General features: G+C 48.3%; 1 protein-coding gene across 2 annotated transcripts in view; it reads right to left on the bottom strand.

The window, feature by feature from the left end:
- NDRG3 (NDRG family member 3) overlaps positions 1-22,293 on the bottom strand; it is a 66,303-nt gene that overhangs the window by 39,477 nt on the left and 4,533 nt on the right. The window contains exon 1 of one of the 2 annotated variants that reach the window (XM_040981512.1): positions 21,085-21,147. The exons of the other annotated variant lie outside the window; for it this stretch is intronic. The gene's annotated coding sequence lies outside the window, so the exon portion shown is untranslated. Of the gene's footprint in view, positions 1-21,084; positions 21,148-22,293 lie in introns of those variants that run through there. 2 annotated transcript variants of the gene reach the window in all.

The raw sequence follows: 22,293 nt of genomic DNA, 5'->3' as shown, positions 1-22,293 counted from the left end.
TGCTGGTTTGAGTCCTGGCTGCTTCACTTTCAATTCAGCTCCGTGATAATCTGTCTATCTAGGAAGACAACTGAGGATGGCCCCAGTACTTGGACCCCTGAACACACGTGGGAGACCAGGAAGAAGCTCCAGGCTCCCGGCTTCAGACCAGCTCAGTTCCAGCCATTGCAACCATTTCATCAGTGAGACAGAGAATGGGAGATCTCTCCCTTTCTTTTTTTTTTTTTTTTAACTCTCTCTTTTGTTGTAACTCTGCCTTTCAAATACAAATAAATAAAATAAACCTTAAAAACAAAAAGAAGGCAAGGAATCTACGATTGAAAGCAAGAAACAGAGACCCCTGGCCCAGCAATCTGCAATGAACCGAATGCATCAATGACCAAGCAACAAGCAGGCGGACGCACTTCCTCCCTTGGTTGAGCCTCAGATGAGATGCAAGGCCTGACCAATAAATACCCTGATTAGACTTGCAGTGAGAGACAGGATGAAATGAACCAGCAGGTAGAAGAGTCTCTCATTTGGCCTTTCTAAGAGTTTATTTATTTATTGGAAAGTCAGATATACAGAGAGGAGGAAAGACAGAGAGGAAGATCTTCCGTCCGATGATTCACTCCCCAAGTGAGCGCAACGGCCGATGCTATGCCGATCCGAAGCCAGGATCCAGGAAGCTCTTCCAGGTTTCCCACATGGGTGCAGGGCCCCAAGGCCCTGGGCCGTCCCTGACTGCTTTCCCAGGCCACAAGCAGGGAGCTGGATGGGAAGTGGAGCTGCCAGGATTAGAACCTGCGCCCATATGGGATCCCGGGGCGTTCAAGGCGAGAACTTTAGCCGCTAGGCCACACCGCTGGGCCCCATTTGGCCTTTCAAATCAACCCTTCAATCTATCTATCTATGAGTTCAGATGACTGCAGACGCACAGATATCTGACTCCAAGCACATGAACGACCTTAAGCCAACCAACCACCAAGTCCGCTTTCAAATTCTGGACCACAGAAAACAGGAGAGATAATAGATTATTGTGTTGGGGAGGGGCAGCATTGTGCCACAGTTAGCTAAGCTGCCAGCTATGATGCCAGCATCCTGTATGAGCACTGGTATGAGTTCTGGCTGCTCCACTTGCAATCCAGCTCCCTGCTAACGCATGTGAAAAAACAGAGGCAGATGGTCCAAGTGCTTGGGTCCCTAGCATCCATGTGGGAAACCTGGCCAGAATTCTGGCTCCAGCCTTACCCAGCCCCAAACTGGGATGAAGTGGAGTATACATGGGGGTGTGGTGTGGTGGGGTGGGGTGGGGAGTGTGTGCATGTGTGTGTGTTGTCCTCTCTGTAACTCCGCCTTTCCAACAAAGTCAATCTTTAAAAAATGTGCTTTTGCTGTTTGGAGTGATATGTTATGCAACCATAGATAACTAAAAGATAGCCGATAACAGAGAGGAGGCTGACTGAGTTGTTCAGAGGTGGGTTAAGGTGGGCGAAGGCAGACAGGATAATAAACTCTTTTCCCCATGCACTGTGCAGGAAGCTGTGGCGATATGAATGCTGCCAGCAAGTGATACCCACAGAGAAGCTAAAGCTCATTCCTCTGCCCTAGCCCAATACTCATTACTTGAGAAAAAGTCCCATTCAATGCCTAGGATTTAACAGTTACTGAGTATCCACTGGGCAAAGCACTCTGCCTCCCAGGAGCTCACTCAAGCATAGAGATGAGACAGACTGCAAAATGAGAAATAAAACGGACACAGGAGCCTGAAGAAAGGTCAATTACTTTTGATTGTTATAAATTTGGAGGGGAAAAAAAAGCCTTCAAAAGATATTCATCTATTCTATCAGCCTACTTTCTGGCGCCCCTCCAGTGACAGCATGGCCTAGAGAGGGGAAGCGTCCCAACTTACCCTTTAGGTACTACTGACCAGCATACTAAAGCAAATTCTGTTCCCAACTAGGACTACATTAGGGCAAATCAGCCAAGGTTCTTTCGTAACGTAGTCCCAGCAAGACTTGGGAGTGTTGAGACTATGAATGTCACATGTCAATCACACACATTTCAAACACAGGTGCCACCTATTAGTATAAATGAGATGAAACGATCTCCCTATAAGGACAGTGGTTCTTTTCCTAGATTTTCTAATAACTTGACTGAGCTATCAAATGTCCAGAAGCTATATATTTTTTTTAAAGATTTATTTTATTTTTATTGGAAAGGCGGATATACAGAGAGGAGAGACAGAGAGGAAGATCTTTCATCCGATGATTCACTCCCCAAGTGACCATAACGGCCAATGCTATGCCAGTCCGAAGCCAGGAGCCTCTTCCGGGTCTCCCACGTGGGTGCAGGGTCCCAAAGCTTTGGACCATCCTCGACTGCTTTCCCGGGCCACAGGCAGGGAGCTGGATGGGAAGCGGGGCAACCGGGATTAGAACCGGCGCCCACATGGGATCCCAGGCGTGCAAGGTGAGGACCTTAACCACTGTGCCACCGCGCCAGGCCCAGAAGCTGTATTTTTATACCCGTAACATTTCAAAGAAAATGAAGTGGCCCTGAATCTTACATAGCAAATTTCAGCTGGCATCAGAAATTCTCCTTTACAATACCCACTGAACTCTCAAAATATCAGCCTATTTGGGATCTGGTTTTTTTTTTTTTTTTTTTTTTTGGTCTAAATAATAAACTGTTCCTTTTCATTCAGATTTTATTATTTATCTGCTAGTAGAAGATGGTGATTTAAGGGCCTGGTGTTGCAGCATAGTACATTAAGTCACAGCCTGCAATGCCAGCACCCTATATTAGTGCCGGTTCACGTGCCAGTGGTTCTACTTCTGATTCACCTCCCTGTTCATGCTCTTGAGAAAGCAGCAAAAATGGCTCAAATCCTTGGGCAATTGTACCCACATGGGAGTCCCAAGAGAAGTTCCTGGCTCCTGGCTCCTGGCTCCTGGCTCCTGGCTTCAGCCTGGCCCAGCCCCACCTGTTGTAGCCATTTGGGAGGAGTAAATCAAAGATGACAGATAATTCTCTCTGGGTATCTTTCCCTCTCTATGTGAAAATTTGCCTTTCAAATATATCATAATTATTCAAATTAATTTAAAAAATTTTTCCCTATAATAAAAAGCATGTACTTGCTTCAGAAGACGTAGAAATCATAGAATAATGTGTATCAGTCATAGACGGTTCATCTACAGACAACTATCTTAGGGTGGGCATTTCACCTCAGGTTAAGTCACTACTCGGGACACCTGCTGAGCACAGGGAATTTGGTTCCTGCCTTTGCTTCTAATCCAGCTCCTAACTGATGGGTACTCCGGGAAGCAGCAAATGACAGCTCAGGCACCTGGGTTCCTGTCACCCACAGGGGAGACCTGGGTGGAGTTCCTGACTCTTAGCTTCAGCCTGGTCCAGTCCCAGACCCAGGTATTGGGAGCATTTGCAGACAGGGTGTACCTAAGATTGGGAGATTGATTTCTTCTTTTTTGGGGGGGGAGGGGGAGATTGATTTCTTTCTCTCTCTTGCCTTCCTTTCAAATAAGTACAAACCTTAAAAAAGGGGCGGGGGGAGAAATCACTTTAGCCTATTTTCATTTTTTTTTCCAATTTAAATTGTAAGTTACTGAAACTGTTCTTTCCAACCTACCCATTTTATTCCCTACCTTAATTGACTTACTAGAAAACAGGACACTTTGAAGAAGTTACTTATTCAAATGGGACTCTAGCGGGTGGGCCTATCTAGAAGCTGTCCCCATCTAGAAGCTGTCCCTATCAACCAGGCTCCACACAGACTAACACAAGACGCTGTGTAGGACAGGAAGCTGCTCCACTGCGACTTCCACAAGGGCAACAGGACAGCAGACATTCATCTTCCACACATCAGGGGACCTAACTCATTTCTTCTAAGGACTCCATTTTTGGCCAGCTCTCACTGTCTTGAGCCCTTGCCAATGAGCAGTTTTATAACCTGCACAAGGAAACCAAGATCACATGGTGGAAAACTCCATCTCCAGATTCCTCAGCTGCACAGACCAGCTCCCTCCTGGGGACTGAGGAGCTGCAGTTCTGGCATCTGCACTGATGGGATGGCTGCCAGGTTCCATCCTGATCCGAAGGGCTATCGATATTGTCGAAAGGCTAATGGTGAGGACTGTCAGCTGTGGCAGATGGCTCCACACTCTTCCTGGTCTTGTGAGGAAGAGGGAAGGCTGGCAGGTGGTAACCAACCATGTGCCAACTCAGTAAGTGACCCTGAAGCCACATAGCTAGAAAGGACAAAGGGCAAAGGTGGCCCTTCTCTGTGCCAGGAATGATCACTCAGCACTTTCTTAATCCTTGTAAGATTTCTCTCCAGCAGACACTCTCAGTTCTTTGTACATGAGAAAACTTAGGTTCACAGAAGTAATATCCATCCCCTAACCCCACATCTAAGTAACAGGGCAAGAACTTTAGAAAGTTTTCCCCTCATTCTGCCACAGCGTTCCTGCCAGGCAACACCTGCTGAGTGACTACAGGGACTCAAGCAAGATCCTTCCTCTCCACTCACACTGCAGGTACCCCCGGGGTAACTGTAACTGTCGCCTACACCAATCCTGGCCTCCCAACAATGACTCAGATGCTCCAGAAACAAAGCGTGAGTCATCACACTAGGAGGAGAGCCCTCACCAGCTCAGGAGTTAGTGAAGAGAACTGGTGAGGCAAAGTGGAGTGAACTAAGATGACAACTGAAATTCCAGCTACCTGGGGCCCGGCAAGGTGGCCTAGCGGTTAAAGTCCTCGCCTTGAAGGCACCAGCATGCCGTATGGACGCCGGTTCTAATCACGGCAGCTCCACTTCCCATCCAGCTCCCTGCTTGTGGCCTGGGAAGGCAGTCGAGGACGGTCCAAAGCCTTGGGACCCTGCACCCATGTGGGAGACCCAGAAGAAGTTCCTGGCTCCTGGCTTCAAATCGGTGCAGCACCAGCCGTTATGGTCACTTGGGGAGTAAATTATCAGATGGAAGATCTTCCTCTCTGTCTCTCCTCCTCTCTGTATATCTGACTTTGTGATAAAAATAAAATAAATATTTAAAAAAAAAAGAAATTCCAGCTACCACCTGCTAACCTTGAATACACGATGATGGGAAGGGGGTGGAAATGGAAGAGTTAATTAAGGTCTCAGACATGGCCACTCATGGGGGTTGATCTTTTAACGTGTGACCCTCCTTAGTCAAGAAGGCCATTAGCAGGCATCGCTACTAAAGATAGGATGTGGAAAAGCCCTCTACTGTGACCTGAAAGACTCCTGCCGTCTTCCAAACCGGAAGGTATGTTACACATCATCTGGAAATGGGACATCCTGGGAAGAGCACTTTGCAGAAACCCAGCAGCAAGGTAACCAGGGTCTGTCATGTTGTGGGATCATAAATACAAACACAAATACAGAGGAGCAGGCATTGCGGTACAATAGGCTAAGCCTCGGACAGCATCCTACAAGAGCACCAGTTTGCATCCCTGCTGCTCCAATTGATTCAGCTCTCTGCTAATGCACCTGGGAAGGCGGTGGAAGATGGCCCAAGTGCTTGGGCCCTTGCCACCCAGATGGAGTTTCTGGTGGCTGCTGTGGCCTGGCCCACTCCTTGCCACCCAGATGGAGTTCCTGGTGGCAGCAGTTAAAATTAGTGAGGTCAACCTAGGTGGCTGTGGGCCCTGGGTGCTATTAAGGCCAACTTAGTGATGGAGAGGAATGCAGAACCATGAGAGAGACAGTATACATGGTCAGATAGTACAGGAAAAGCAGAGAGCAATGCGGGAGCTGTAAGATTTACACAGAGCACAGTAGAGTCCACTGCTGAAGAGGGGAGAACATGAGGACCAAGAAGGGGCCATTTCTGCTGACAGCGAGCCAGTGCTGTCGAAGTCTAGGAGAGTTGAGGCCAAACAGCCCATAACTGTGTTGGTCACCTTTTCAAAATAGTGAAATATCAAAACCAGTGTCTTTAGTTTTGCAATAACCTCAATTAGCAAACAAACAAACAAAAAACGTAGGGAGCAACACATGGTTTGAGGGCAGAGATGTAGATAGTGGAATTCTTTGTTCATTCTAGAACAAGCCACAGAAAGTGCTTGTAGCCCAGAAGTGGATTCCCAACCCTCTCTGTGGGCCCCTGCCTGGGTCTGTTGATTCTTCTATCAAGCAAAGGGTTGGCCATGCTGGTTTTTCTGGGACTTGATGGGGCTGAGGTCCCTAAGCATGTAGAACTTATTTCCCATTCTTCCTCAGGGTAGGTACCCCTCCCCTGAGGTCACCCCTTTCTCAGGGTGGTGAGGTTCAATGGCTTGTAGGATGCGTGTGGCCCAGCCTCTGGATCCTGACAACCTCAGTTTCTATCCTATCGAGATGGTCAGTGCTTAAATACGTCACTTTGTAATTCTGGAAATAAGAAAGCACTGGCTTCCGAAGCTACAAGCTGTCTTGTTCTATAGCTCTCTCCCACAACTAAAGTAATTTGTGTGGCCTTTGTCAGGCTCTGCTGGGATGATCCAACACCAGGATGCTAGTTTGTATTCTAAAGGCAAATTCATTTACTTTTGATTTTGACAAGAATGCAGACAACCAAAGCACAAGGGAGGCAAAAACAAAGTACAGGGGAGGATGAGCTAAAAGGGCTCCACTAGAGCTGAAGCAGTTATGCTTCAAAAAATGTAGGTAGGGGCCAGCACTATGGCACAGCAGGTTCAAGCACCACTTATAAGGCTGGCATTCCCCATGAGTGCTAATTCTAGTCCCAGCTGCTCCACTTTGGATCTGGCTCCCTGCTAATGTGCTTGGGAAAGCACTACAGAACAAGCCTGAGTGTTTGGGCCCTGCCATCCACCATGGGAGACTCAGATAGTTTCAGGCTCCTGGCTTTGGCCTGGACCAGCCCCAGTGGTGGCAACCATTTGGGGAGTAAACCAGCAAACAGAAGATACTGCTCTCTCTTTATATAAATATATACATCTTAAAAACCATGAAACTCTGCAGAGAGCTAGGCTGCAGGCATTCAGCAAGTAGATGCATCCTCCCTTTTCACTGACAGACACCAGCTAAACTGGGCAATTATTGTAGCATTTCACAATAGCGCCTTCACATCTAGCATCTAATGGTCACAGTAGCACTGTAAGGTAACAAATATCTGGCACAGCTGGAATTGAACCAAATGCTCACCCAATGCCCTCTATCACACTGCTTCCCAGATCATCACAGACAAAAAGATGGGAGTGGCAAGGAGAAATTCAGCAGGCTACCTCCCAGCCTCCTCTTGGGCCTGAGGGCCTCTGTGTCTGGTCCTGAGCAGACAGGAGCAGCCAGGAGCAGCTGGGAGCTGGACGTGCTCAGAGGCAACTTTCTCCATATTAGCATGGCTGATGTTTTAGTCCAAGCTTTTTGCTGGCGGGGGGTGGGGGGGAAGGAATTGTCTTGTGCATTACAGAATTTTAAGAAATATTTATTTTTATTTACTTGAAAGGCAGAGCAAGAGTGACAATCAGAGACTTTCTATCTGCTGGTTTACTCCCAGAAGGCTGGGCCAGGAACCTGGCATTCCAACTGGTCTCCCACATCAGGGGACAGGAGTCCAAGCATTTGGGTCATCAGATGTTGCCATCCAGAGCTGGACCAGAAGCACAGAGTAATCAGGGCTTGAGCTAGCACTCCACCATGCAATGTAGGTGTCCAAATGATGGCGTCGTTCTTGTGCCGCAATGCCAGCCCCATGCAGCAGCATCCCCGGCCTCCAAAAATACATTCCGAAGCTGTCTCCCCTAATAGCTGCTAGTGATCAGAACTATCTCCATACAGCACTGAATGCGGTGTGTAGTAACTCCCAGAGAATCCAGGCTCAAAGAGTCTATGAGGTAAAGGGCAAAGGTCAGAGGACACAGCTTGTGGGTAAGTTTCACAGAGCCAGAAACCGCACTTGGAAGAATGGAGAAAATTCCTGTAGGTGCGGATGAGAGAAGAATGAAAGAAGGAATTCCAGGAAGGCAGGACAACCTTCGAGGCAAAAACACAAGGGGCAGATGTCTGGGGCAGCAGGCAGATTGCCACTTGGGATGCCCCACATCCATATCAGAGGAACTGCGCCAAGTCCGGGTGGCCCTGCCTTAGATGCAGCTTCCTGCTCAGGTACACTCTGGGATACACTCTTGGGGTACGTTCCCCACTTAGATAACCAGGACTGAGTTCCATGCTTGTGGCTTCAGCATGGCCCAGTCTGGCTGCTGTAAGCATCTGGGGAGTGAACTAGTCAATGAGAGATCACTTTAGCCATCTTTCTCTTTACTTCTCTAGAAAAAAAAAAAAGAAAAAGATGAGAAAACACAAAGCTGGAAAGAAAAATGCTATAATTCTCTAGAAGAGAAGGTTCTTATTAGAGACTGGAAATAAGGCCTTGGGGAAAAAAAGGACAGCTGGAGTCAGGTCATGTTCGTTAGCCATTATTTATTTGCAAGACACATACCCACAATAAGAGAGCCAACAAAACACAGCACCACGTAGATGTTTAATAGGATAGGAGTCATGCAGCGCTATTTCCTTATAACCAGCCTTCCTAAGAAGACCGAAAGCTGCCGGAATGTTATGAGGTCTTCTGCATTGAGTGTTTAGAACAGGTACTCAGAACTAAGGAAAGCCTGGAACCGTGCAGAGAGAGGCAGTAACAGGATAGGGTAGGTGTGTTCTTTCCAAAGCAAATGAAAATGAACACTCTGGAGGGACATGATTTGGACACCTGGAAGAAAGGAGAGGACTTGAAATGAGGACATCAGAGCTGAGAAAGAGAGAAACGCATGCATAAAGGGGACATCAGAACAATGTAGCTGGGAAAAGAGGCAGGCTGGCTGGGTCAAACGCAGACCTGAAGTGGACTGCACAGTGCGGACTTCACAACACAGCAGCTCAACTTTTTTTCAATTGTTTATTTGTATTCATTTATTTGTGAGACAGAGAACAAGAGCCAGGAATGTAAGGCAGCCTTCTACCCCACCATCTGTGGGTGTCAGGACCCTAGCACTTGCGCCTCCCAGGGTCTACACTGGCAGACGCTAGAGTCAGGAATCATAGCCAAGAACCAAAGTCAGGCACTCTGATGTGCGACATTAGTCTCAACCGCTGGGCTAATCAGTTGCTCTTTTTTCAGTGGTTTCAAGGATGGTCATCTGGCCTGGCAGTGATTTTAGCTACACTCAGACCTGGGATATCAGTGTAGTGTTAACAGTGTCCCCGGCCTTAACCAGAATAATCCAATTTAACCGGGCTAGGGTCGAGCCCAGGGGTTGTGCTTACAGTTCCATGGAGAATTCTTCAACACACCCAAGACTAACAACCTCTGGTGTGTAGTAATACATTCACCCGCTGGTGAGGAGAGGCTCAGAAAACCTATCTGAATGGCCTCAATTCACACAGCAGGCTGTGCTTGGGTTGGGAGTCGCCTGTAGACTCCCAGCCCAGGCTCTGAAAGGGATCCCAGGGTACTGGGCTGCAGTCCACACTCCAGTCTATAAGCAGCACAATTATCTGATGACTTGGCTCTGCTGTTTGGTCAGGATTAAAGCCTGAATTAATCTAATCATGAAGTATTGACTTAAGCATCCCTTCAAGTGCCTGGGGTAATGGATGTTGGTTTCACTACAGTCACCTGGGAGCCCTTAGGAAAGCAAAGGACCCAGGAGACTGGGGGTGGGAGGGAAGCCAGATAAACAAGCCAAACCACCCCACCCTCTGGAAAAACAAAGACCTTAAAACACAGCCCAGACAGGGAGACCTTTCACTATACCAGGGAGCCAGGAAATCTCAGTATCACAAAAAATGTCTCAGAGATGCCATTCCCCTATCTACACACGCATAGGTGTGGGGCTGAGGGGGTGACAAAGGAACTGCTAAAACTGCTCAGATTGTCTTCAGTCCTGGAGGAGGGCCATCCACAGCCCTTCCAACAGCCCACTGCCCTGCATGTTGCTGCTGGGCTGTGGTCTGCAGAGAAGGGCCCTGGTTTGTTCATGTGGCTCACTCCGGGGCCCTGGAAAGCCAGCCAATAGCACGAGGCTGCCTCAGAGCCTCCTTTCACTTCCAGACACCCAGGCAGCTGACGCTTTAATGGGGGGGTCATGACTGCTGTCCTCTAGGACACTAGGAGAGATTAACAGCCAGGCCCTGGCACATGCCCCTGAATGGCTCCGGGTTCCTGCCAGTGTAAGGCAGAATCACCCAAGGTAATTGGTTCTTGAAGACAGCTGGAGTGAGGTAAAAACAAGCTAATTTTAATTGCAGGGTTCAATACTTACACTAGCCAAATGGACTGAGCGCTTACACTATGCCAGGTCATAGTACAAGCAATGGGCCCATGTGTTACGTAATTTTACTTACCCAACACATTTTTTAACACAGGTGCTACAATCCTCCTCATTCTAGAGATGGAGAAACGGAAAGATTTTTGTAACCTGCCAAAGCTCAAACTGCTAGCAAGCAGCAGAGTAAGGACTTGAACCTGAGCAAACTCCCTATGGAGTGTGGGTGGGCTTCTTCCTAAAGCTTTTCCCACTTGACGCCAACCCTTCATTAATTCCTCTACTTACTTTCTCAGACTGAGTTCCTGATGTTTAACAGGATCTTAATGATCAAAGAATTAAAAAAAAAAAAAAACTGAAAAGTACTCTACTAAGTTTAGGCATTTTTCCCATTACTACTTAATAAGAGACACCAACACCTATGCAGGAATACTGGAAAAGCAACTGACCCTGTGGACCATCTATCACTCAGGATTCATTTTAACTCCTTTTTAACTGACCCCTTGGTTAAAACCACTCCAACACAACTGAGCCCTTAAACAAGTGTCTCTAGTGGATGAGGCATCAGCCTCTGTCTCCCTTAGCCTGAGTCCTTGCCTGTCCTTTAAAATTAACCACTCATCAAAACAAACTCACTGGGGCCAGCACGGTGGCAGAGCTAACTGCTAGCTGCAGTACTGGCATCCCAAATAGGTGCCAGTTCCAGTTCTAGCGGCTCCACTTCCCATCGTCCTTCCTGCTAATGGCCTGGGAAAACAGTAGAACCTGCACCCACGTGAGAGACCTAGAAAAATCTCCTGGCTTCAGTTTTGGACCAGCTCAGCTCTGGCTATTGTGGCCATCTGGATGGATGGAAAATCTTTCTCTTCATAACTTTTTTTTTTTTAGATTTATTTATTTTTATTGGAAAAGCCGATATACACAGAGGAGGAGAGACAGAGAGAAAGATCTTCTGTCCGATGGTTCACTCCCCAAGCGGCCACAACGGCTAGAGCTGAGACAATCGAAGCCAGGAGCCAGAAGCTCTTCCGGGTCTCCCACATGGGTGCAGGGCCCCAAGGCTTCGGGCTGTCCTTGACTGCTTTCCCAGGCCACAAGCAGGGAGCTGGATGGGAAATGGAGCTGCCGGGATTAGAACCAGTGCCCACATGGGATCCTGGGCATGCAAGGCGAGAACTTTAACCACTACTCTATTGCACCGGGCCCCCATAACTGTTTTTGTTTGTTTGTTTTTTAAATAGTCTTTTCTTTAATTGGAAAGTCAGATATACAGAGAGAGAGGAAGATGATCTATCCGATGATTCACTCCCCAAGCGGCCACAACAGCCAGAGCCGAGCTGATCCGAAGCCAGTAGCCAGGAACTTCCTCCAGGTCTCCCACATGGGTGCAGGGTCCCAAGGCTTTGGGCCGACCTTGACTGCTTTCCCAGGTTACAAGCAGGGAGCTGGATGGGAAGCATGGCAGCCGGGATTAGAACCAACACTCATATGGGATACCAGCATTTTCAAGATGAGGACGTAAGCTGCTAGGACACCGTGCCGTGCCCTCTCTTCAAAACTCTTACCTTTCAAGTTAAATAAGAATATATCTTAGAAAAAGAAAAATGTCAAAGAACATGAAGAGGCAAGTTAAAAAGGGGGAAAAAACCAAACCATATCTAAAGCAAACAACCAACTAGTTCACTGAATTGAAGGACTGTTCAGCTGGCCCTATAAGACTTAAGAAGTCATAGGGCCCAGCACGGTGGCCTAGCAGCTAAAGTCCTCGCCTTGAACGCGCCAGGATCCCATATGGGCACTGGTTCTAGTCCTGGCAGCTCCACTTTTCATCTAGCTCTCTGCTTGTGGCCTGGGAAAGCAGTCGAGGATGGCCCAAAGCTTTGGGACCCTGCACCCATGTGGGATACCCGGAAGAAGTTCCTGGATTCTGGCTTCGGATTGGCATAGCATCAACCGTTGTGCTCACTTGGGGAGTGAATCATCGGATGGAAGATCTTCTTCTGTGTCTCTTCTCTCCTCAGTATATCTGACTTTCCAATAAATAAATAAATCTTAAAAAAAAAAAAAAAAAAGACTTAAGGAGTCATTTGCTTTGCCAGTAGATAAAACCCTACTGACCAGTACTATCAGAGGGGTTGGTTTAGAATTCCAGGTCAGGGCAGAATTTAATCATCACTTGCACATACCCATCCAAATCATATGAAGCCTTCCTGACCACCCTTTTTTTGTTTGATTGACGATTGTTTTTTCTTCCTGACCATCCTAAACACTTCCTAAAGAGCATGACACTGCTGACCATTCAACGTAAGCACCACCAGCCAACCAGGAACTGTGCACATAAATACCTATTTTCTTCCACCATCCTAATGTCAGCAATTGACTTTCCAAGGTCTCGAGCCAATGGATTCAGGTTTGGGGGTTCTACAGCAACATCTCCATCTCTGAAACACGACCTAAAAGAAGTAATGTCTGGGTCGAACGCAGTGGCCTAGCAGCTGAGGTCCTTGCCTTGAACGCGCCAGGATCCCATATGGCCGCCAGTTCTAATCCTGGCAGCTCCACTTCCCATCCAGCTCCCTGCTTGTAGCCTGGGAAAGCAGTCAAGGACAGCCCAAAGCTTTGGGACCCTGTACCCGCGTGGGAGACCCGGAAGAGGCTCCTGGCTTCAGCTCAGCTCAGCACCAGCCACTGTGGTCACTAGGGGAGTGAATCATCGGACAGAAGATCTTCCTCTCTGTCTCTCCTCCTCTCTATATATATCTGACTTTGTAATAAAAATAAATATTTTTTTAAAAAGTAATGTCTTTTGAAGTTCATGAATGCAAAGGCCCTGCCCCCAGCACTCTCTCCAGCTGTAGGGACAGACACAGTAGCCTGATTCCACTCCCCTAGCTGCTAAGTACCGTGGTTTAACTTACAACGATGCTGGAAGACAGATCTCAGTTTTTAAATCATTAGATAACCTTTTATCTGCTTTTGAAAGTGTGTTAATGGGAAGCTGGACCGCAGGTAAAGAAGGGACACTGCTAACCAGGGTCCATACGAGATAATGGTATTATTGGTGCCAGTGTAACACACTAAAACACACCACCAGCTTGGCTAAGGTTTTTCTTTTTTTACCTATTTATTTATTTTCATTTGAGAGGCAGAGACAGAGCTCCCATCTGCTGGAGTTCACTCACCAAATGCTCACGTTAGCTGAAGTCCAGCTGGAATGCAATTCAGGTCTCCCACACAGGTGGCAGGAACCCAGTTACTTGCACCCTCATCACTGCCTCCCCAGGGTCTATACTGGCAGATGCCGGGCTCAGGAGCCAGAGCAGAAACACTGAACTGAGGCGCTCACATGCTGCAAATAGGTACCTTCACCATTAAGCTGAAGGCTTATGTTTTTGCTGTGCTATTTTCTCTCTTTCTTTTTTTTAAGATTTATACAACCGGCGCCCATATGGGATCCCGGCACATTCAAGCCGCTAGGCCAGCGCGCCGGGCCTGCTGTGCTATTTTCATGCAGCTTTATAAATAAAGGGGGCGTTTAGTTATTCAAAGACCTGCAGTAAACCCCCAGATGGATCTATCTCAGGCCTTAATTATCTCTCCTCTTTCCTCCTGAATTTTGCTTGTGGCCTTTTCTATTGTCCCCACTTCTTGCCTGGATGTGCTCCTGCCTTTTTCATGTACCAAGTTTTTACCATCACCTGGCCCCTGCTCCAGTGAGGGCGAGATGCTATCTGCCTGTCGTGACCAGCAGCCTGCCAGCTTTAGTGATGCCTTTGTGCTTCCAGAAGCTGGCAGCATCTGCTGTACAGTAGACACTCAAAATGTCTGATGCCAGATTACTTCAGCAAGCTATTTTTTCAGTCTATAAATATTTTAGTATATATCTTCAAAAAAGGACTATTTTGTTTTTTAAAAAAAAAAAAAAAAACAAAAGCAGGGCTTGGCGCAGTGGCCTAGCGGCTAAAGTCCTCGCCTTGGGCGCGCCGGTATCCCAAATTGTTCTAATCCCAGCAGCTCCACTTCCCCATCCAGCTCTCTGCTTGTGGCCTGGGAAGGCAGTGGAAGATGGCCCAAAGCCTTGGGGACCCTGCACCTGTGTGAGACCTGGAAGAGGTTCCTGGATCCTGGCTTCGGATCAGCACGGCACTGGCCATTGTGGTCACTTGGAGAGTGAATCACCAGACAGAAGATCTTCCTCTTTGTATATCTGACTTTGCAATAAAAAGTAAATAAATAGCTAAAAAACAAAACAAAACAAAAAACCAAAAGCAGTACTGCACTATGCAAAGCTAGTATATATAGTTATGCGGTAAAAAGTCATCTCCCAGTGCCTGGTGTGGTAGTCTAGAGGTTAAAGTCCTCACCTCGCACATGCCAAGATCCCATGTGGGCGTTGGTTCTAATCCTTGTGGCCCCACCCAGCTTATTGCTTCTGCCCTGGGAAAGCAGTGGAGGTCAGCCCAAAGCCTTGGGACCCTGCACCGGCAGGGGAGAGTCAAGAAGAATCTCCAGGATCCTGGCTTCAGATTGCCTCAGTTCTGACCACTGCGACCACTTGGAAAGTGAACCAGTGGATGGAAGATATTTCCCTCTGTCCCTTCTCCTCTCTGTAAATCTGACTTTCCAATAAAAATAAATAAATCTTAATGGTCCCAGCGCCGTGGCCTTGCGGCTAAAGTCCTCGCCTTGAACGCGCCAGGATCCCATATGGATACCTGTTCTAATCGTGGCAGCTCCACTTTCCATCCAGCTCCCTGCTTGTGGCCTGGGAAAGCAGTCGAGAACGGCCCGGAGCACTGGGACCCTGCACCCGCGTAGGAGACCGGAAAGAAGTTCCTGGATCCTGGCTTCGGATCGGTGCAGCACCGGCCGTTGCGGCCATTTGGGGAATGAATCATTGGACAGAAGATCTTCCCCTCTGTCTCTCTTCCTCTGTGTATATCTGACTTTCCAATGAAAATAAATAAATAAAAAAAATTCTTTAAAAAAAAAAAAGAAAAAAAGAAAAGCTGCCTCCTAGACGCCTCAATCTCATGCCCCACAGTAACTGCTGCAGTTTGGTACATTTCTGCCCAGACTCTCCAGTGCTGGTAAGGAACATGCATGCATACGCCATCCTGGAACAGGTTCCTTGACAGTCTGATTCTAACCTCTCAGCAATCTTTTCCAGAAGTTCAAGTGTGGTTCTCAGACGGACAAATGCCAGTACCACGCGGGGGCCTGGGAGAATGGCAAATTCTTGGGCTACCCTCCTGCCCTACCAAGTCAAACTCTGGAGGTAGAAGCCAGCACTTTTTTTCCCCCCAGATTTATTTTTTTTGAAAGGCAGAGTGACAGAGAAAGAAGGAAGGAAAAACAGAGAAAGATCTTCCATCCATTAGTTCACTCTCCAAATGGCCACAATAGTCAGGGATGGGCAAAGGCAAACAGCCAGGAACTGCACGTCTCTAATCAGATGGCAAGGACTCAAGTATTTGAACCATCACCTGCTACCTCCCAGATGCACCAGCAAGAAGTTGGATAAGCAGTGGCCAGGACTTGAACCAGGCACTTGGAGATAGGATGTAGGCATCTCAAGCAGGGCTTAACCCACCATGACACCATACTCACTGAAAAATAGGGTTTTGTTTTGTGCTTTTTAAAAGATTTATTTATTTGAAATATTTACAGGGAAGGAGGAAGAAGAGAGATAGATTTTCTTGGGTCAGCCTTAAGCCAGGAGTCTGGGTCTTTATGCAGGTCTTCCACGTGGGTGCAGGGACCCCAGGACCTGGCCTTCCTCCACTGCTTTCCCAGGAGCATTATCAGGGAGCTGGATCAGAAAAAATGTTGGGGTTGCATGCAAAGGTGGCTTAACCTACTGTGCCATAAGACTGGCTCCTGCGATATGGTTTCCATGCACCCTTAATGGACTCCGATGCACACTGCAGATTAACAGCCACTGACCTAATCCTCTGTTTTACACTTCCCTAAATACAACAGCTTTATCACCCATTTCAAATGTCTTTCTTGTCCTTTTGATAAAAACTGACTCTATCAGTCACCTGGCCCAGATTCTGGGACCCCACCTGCTAGGTGGGTGTTGGTTTTGTGAACCCTGGGGTGGGAAATCTGGCGGGGCTTTGGTCTCCTGGCCCAGGTCCCAAGGTCCGCATACCTGGTGGGTGTTGGGTTTGAGTCCCAGGGGTGGGGATTCAGTGATGCTTGGGATACCTGGCCCAGCTACTTGGACTTACACGCAAGAACATGTCCTACTTAATGAAAAAGGTGGAGCAGTGGACACAGGCCCTGCTGCAAAAGGAAAATAAGGCAGCACATTTCGTACTGTAGCAGAAAAGAACTAATTGGACAACTTCCCAAATGATGACAGCAAAAAATTCCAGTGACTGGAGCCAATGGACACTGGGAGGGTGACGTCATCTGTGGATCAGTGAAATCCACAGCATTTCAGAACTGTCCAAACCACCTGGACAGAACACTCGGAATACGTACACATTGAGACTCTGGGTTGATAGGAGGTGGTTCCTCGTCCCTGGGTGCTGGGATGTGTAGAAAGTCATGAGTGCTTTTCCCCTTCCCCGAGGAACAAGAAACAGCAAATTTGGAAGCAATGAATTCACCCAATTTTCCCTAAACTGATCCTTCCCAACCCGATCCACCATGTAATCATTATTTTTTTAAAAAAAAGGATAAATAAATTTTAAAAACCCTGACCCTATCAGTTTAGCAGAGCTGGGAAATCCTAACCTGGCCCCAAGGGCTCTCCCTACCACCGTTCACACCGACCCCTCAGTCCCTTCACAAACTCCATGACAACCACAAAATTTAACAATTGGGTATTTGAGAAGCTATCAAACATTTTATGGAAAAAAAATTTTTTGGTGAAAAAATATGCATGAATTTCAAACATTTTTATAACAAAATAAACATCTTTAGTTCTATTTTCCATCAACTTTTTGAAGCTTCTTGGCTTCAATATCAAGGAATAACTCCTTTAAAAAAATTATTTATTTATTTATTTATTTTTAATTTGAAAATCAAATATACAGAGAGGAGAAGAGACAGACAGAAAATCTTCCGCCAACTGGTTTACTTTCCTAGCGGCCGCAATGGCCAGAGCTGAGCTGATCTGAAGCCAGGAGCCAGCAGCCTCTTCTGGATCTCCCATGTGGGTTACAGGATCCCAAGACTTTGGCCATTCCTCAACTGCTTTCCCAGGACATAGGCATGGAGCTGGATGGGAAGTGGGGCTGCTGGAACATGAACTGGTGCCCATATGGGATACTGGCATATGCAAGGTGAAGACTTTAGCCATTGGGCTACCATGCTAGGCCCAGGGACTAATTCTTTATTCTTCCCCAACAGACCATAAACTCTTTGGAATAAAAAAAAATTTTTTTAATTTGTTACCCCATCCCCATTCTAGGTACAGAAATGAAAGTTTAACACAGTTGCCAGGCAGTGCCTTTCAAAATGAATTCACTGAAAGAAAAACATCAATAAACTTTTAATAACTGAAAACTCTTTAATTTCAGGGCTAGCACTTGATGTGGCAGTTGGGATGCCACACGGATAGCTCTCGGGAATTTGAATCCCAGTTCTGCTTCCGATTCTAGCTCTCTGCTAGTGCACACACAGGGAGGCAGGGATGGCTCAGTACTTGGTAGCTCACGTGAAAAACAGATGGAGTTCTTGACTTTGGTGTGGCCACTAGCAGATGAATGATATCTGTGTATATCATCCTGCCCCTCCCCTTTGTTTAAGATTGATTTATTTATTTACAAAAAGAGGAGAAAGAAAGAGATCTTCCATCTACTGGGCTGCTCTTCACATGGTCTCTTCAGACTGGGGAGAGGCCAGGTCCAAAGCCAGGAACCAACTTCTTCCAGGACTCTTACGTACATGCAGAGGCCCAAACGCTCTGACCATCCTCCAGTGCTTTCCCAAAACAAGGATATGAATCAGGGCCCGTATACAATGCTTGCAGCACAGGCAGTGGCTTTACTGGCTACACCACTGCAGTGGGTCCTGAAATCCTGTCTTTTAGATAATAATAAAATTTGAAAATAATAAGCAGGGCCTGGCGCAGTGGCCTAGCGGGTAAAGTCCTCGCTTTGAACATGCCAGGATCCCATATGGGCGCCGGTTCTAATCCCTGCAGCTCCATTTCCCATCCAGCTCCCTGCTTGTGGCTTGGGAAAGCAGTCAAGGACAGCCTGAAGCCTTGGGACCCTGCACCTGTGTGGGAGACCTGGAAGAACTGGAAGAGCTCCTGGCTTTAGTTCAGCACAGCACTAGCCGGTACGGTCACTTGGGGAGTAAATCATCGGACAGAAGATCTTCCTCTCTGTCTTTTTTCCTCTCTGTTTGTCTCACTTTGCAATGTAAATAAATAAATCTAAAAAAAAGAGAAAATAATTAGCAAAAAAAAAAAAATTGAAGTCTATATAGGCCCAGCATTGTGGCACAGTGGGTTAAGCCGCCACTTCCAACACAGACATCACATATTCAGAGTGCTGGTTCAGGTCCTGACTATTTCATTTCAGGTCCAACTTCCTGCTAACATACCAGGAAGAAGGTCCAAGTATTGGGGCTCCTGCTACCCATGTGGTGGCCTCAGGGCTGCTGTTGCAGCCACTTCTGGAATGAACTGGTAAATGGAAGACTCTCAGTCTCCTCCTAATCTAAACAAACACATAAATAAACTCCACAGTCCTGGTCCTGCAACCTTGCACAAGTTCCCTTCTCAAGATGATAGATCCAAAATTGAGAAAGCTGGATGTGAAGTTTCGGCTCAGACTGATGATGACAGGATCTGACGAAACATCTCTTGTCCAGGTGTCTTATTCCACCGTACAAGTACATCATCGCTCTGCTGGTGACTTGGTCGTGGTCTTTCTAGACTGAGTTACAATATAGCCTTTCCCAGGCAGAGAGCAAGCTTTCAACAGAAACCATGTATGAGTCAACTTTGACCCTCCTGTCCAGCTCAGCAGTGAGCCTCACAGGTGGGCCAACAGCAACTCCACATATTTGCAGGCAATTATTTGGAAAAGCTCTCATTTGCAAAGAGAACCTTTACTGCCATCTCCTCAAAGGCCCTCTCCAGTTATACACAGAAGTATCAATTAATGACAGGCAGTCAGCTACAGAGAGCAAAACACCTGAAAAATGGATCTCACGTGCACCCAGGAGAGGCCGTCCTGCCTGCTGCTCCTGTCCTCCCACATGCAAATAAAACCTGTACAGACACAGCATACACCAACTAGGCGGCCGGGACACACACGTCTGCCTGCAAATTTCCAGCATCGGAGTGGCAAGTCAAAATCACAAGTTTCACCTAAGGTAAAGGACAGTGAGGACTAGGAGGACACAGAGGAAGAACAAGGCGAGAGCAAGACTATGCCCCTTGGCCTGAGGAAGGGCCGCAGGGGAGAACACCAGAGCCTTTAACGAGGTCTCCTGGGACCCCAGGCACTTGGAGCTGCAGAGCTGGCCCCCCAGTTCCAAGGCAGAGCCGGAAGCTTCTCTACCTAGGTCGCCTAAGATTCTAATTGGGAAAATCAGGCAGGCTCTGAAGTGTGGAGGAGGATCTGCAAGAGACCAAAAAAAAAAAAAAAAAAAAAAGCTGAACTAGTTATTTTTGGGGTGAAACATTTCCCCTATTTTTATATTTTTATAGTTGTTCATTTGGGACTTTGCATCAAAGGGGTGTGGGAGTGGAGGGTCAACACGCTTTCTCTTTTTCTCTTAAATCCTCAACATGTTCAAGCCCAGCTGGCACACAGCCAGGAAGTCCCAGGATGAGACCAGTGCTCGCCAAATCTGCTCTGTCACCTGCAAACCCAGCCAACCCAAGGAGACCAGAAGCGTACTGTGTGGGGAGGCTAGGCCAGGCTGGAGGGGCAGCTCAGATGCAGGTGGGCAAGACACCCCTGCCCCTGAGACTCCCACCCCGTCTACCTGTGAGAGGAAGGCCAGCTCTGCAAGGGGTGAGGGGAGAAGCCCTAGACTGGCAAGGCCTGGGGTACTAAGGGAAATAATTTGAACAAAACGCTCAGTAAGGTCCCTGCACCCAGCAAGCCCTTAGTAATTCGTGTCTCTGCTCCTGTGGTCATTATCTGGCCAGCAACATCTCAACTGCACCGCGACAGCAGCAAGAGACCTGCTCTGTCTGCAGCCAGCGCGGAGTGACGTCTAAGACCAAACTCCCAAGATGACAAATTCATTTCAAAAAAGAACGGTAAAGGTACCACATCCAATTCCCAACACACCGGCCTCAGCGCCGGCCGTGCCGCTTGTCAGACGCGTGACCTTGGCAACGGCACCTGACCTCTCCGTGCCTCAGTTTCCTCCGCTGTAAAGTGGGGCTCAGAGGCCACACCCCCCACAAGGTGGTCGCGGGGGTTCCTGACAACCGGTGCCCTCTGTTGTCTCGGGCCTGTGCGGGTGTTAGGAAGAGCCCGCCGCGGCCCACCGAGCTCCGCCGCCCGCACAGCGGGAAAAGGGGGTCGCACGCGCGGCGGGCGTCCGTCGCCCGGGGTGTCGGCGCCCGGAGGGGAGGCGAGCAGGTGGGTGCCCGGGAGCGGCCGAAGGGCACCGGAGTGACCCGGGGCCGGAGAGCTGGCGGGGGGCGGAGGACTCCCGGGGGCCCGAGGGAGGTGGGCAGCGCCGGCCCCCCGCATCCCGCCTCACGACGCACACACGAGACGGGGAAGGAGCCGGGAAGAGGAGAGACGCCCCCGCATGCGGCGCCGCGCGCCCCCCGGGGGCCGGGCTGAGGCGCTCACTCACCTGAGGCGCGGGCACCCGCCGTCAGTGAAGCTGCAGCGGCGGCGGCGGCGGCAGCGGCGAGAGGGGCGGGGGAGGCGCTGCGGTCGCGCACGCGCGCTGAGGCAGCCAGGGAGCCCGCGCAGGCGCGTAGCTCCCGCCGGTTTCGGGAACTACAGAAAAGATGGTGGCCGCGCTGGAGCGGGCTGGTGGCGCCATCTTGGATGTAGTTTTCTCTTGCTACGGGGGTCGGTGGAATCTGAAGGTGAATCAGGGCTGCCGCGGTCAGTGCACTAACGGTCCCCTCACGTCCTCACGCAGGCAGTCTTGCAGTTTTGTCTTCCTCCTCTAAAGGCCCACGTGGAGACAGCCGAAGTCGGGGGCGCCTCGCACGGTGCTGGGCACGTGGTGGAAGGAGACTTACTTAAATGGACCTGGCGTTTGTGACACGACCCCTGTCACATCCAGTTATCTAACAATTTAAATAATTGCAGAATGGATGTACAGAAAACGAACTCTTCCCCTAAGCAGATTATTGAACGATTACTTCAATAAACCTGCTAACAGTGAGATATCCTTTTGATGAAAGCACGGCCAATAGAACAAGTGTCAACAAACATGTGAGGCCAGTGGTCGTGATTCCCAGTCCCCAAGCACAATTCCTGAACCAGACTGGGTAAAGCAAAGCTAATATTAAACAAGCATTGCCCTTTATTTTGTGACTTCAGTTTATTTGATAACGTTCACCGAGCGTTGGTTCACGTTCACACTGCTACCGTCTCCTAACTCCTCAGGTAGATTCTTACAAAGTCTGTCCATGCTTTTGTTCCTCATTTGTAATAATAGTGTTAGGAGGCTGTGTACGGACTAAATAGCATGCATATAAAATACTTACTCCAACAAGTATTATTTTTCTGTGTTCCACCATATTTAGCTATTGAATGCACAAAACACATCTAAGCATTGATTTTATTGAGATCACTCTTATCTCCTGGTTCACTCCCCCAAAAGCCACAATAGCCAGATGGAAGCCAGGAGGCAGCAGCTTGCCTTAGATTTTCCACACGGCAGTGGGAAGCCCTGGGTGTGGACAGCTGCTTCCCTGGTCCATGGAAAAGGTAAAGACAAAGGTCCAAGCCACAGTGCAGAAGCAAAGCTGAACTGCAGTAAGTTACAACTCCCCCCCCCCATCTGGGAGTTGGCCTCTTTCAATATTGTTTTTCCCTTCTCATC

This window comes from Ochotona curzoniae, unplaced genomic scaffold (assembly GCF_017591425.1).
Source record: "Ochotona curzoniae isolate NIBS_2020 unplaced genomic scaffold, NIBS_Ocur_1.0 contig_3520, whole genome shotgun sequence".
Taxonomy (NCBI): Eukaryota; Metazoa; Chordata; class Mammalia; order Lagomorpha; family Ochotonidae; genus Ochotona; species Ochotona curzoniae.
Note: the sequence above shows the minus strand (reverse complement) of the source record. Positions and strands in the feature narration are given on the sequence as shown.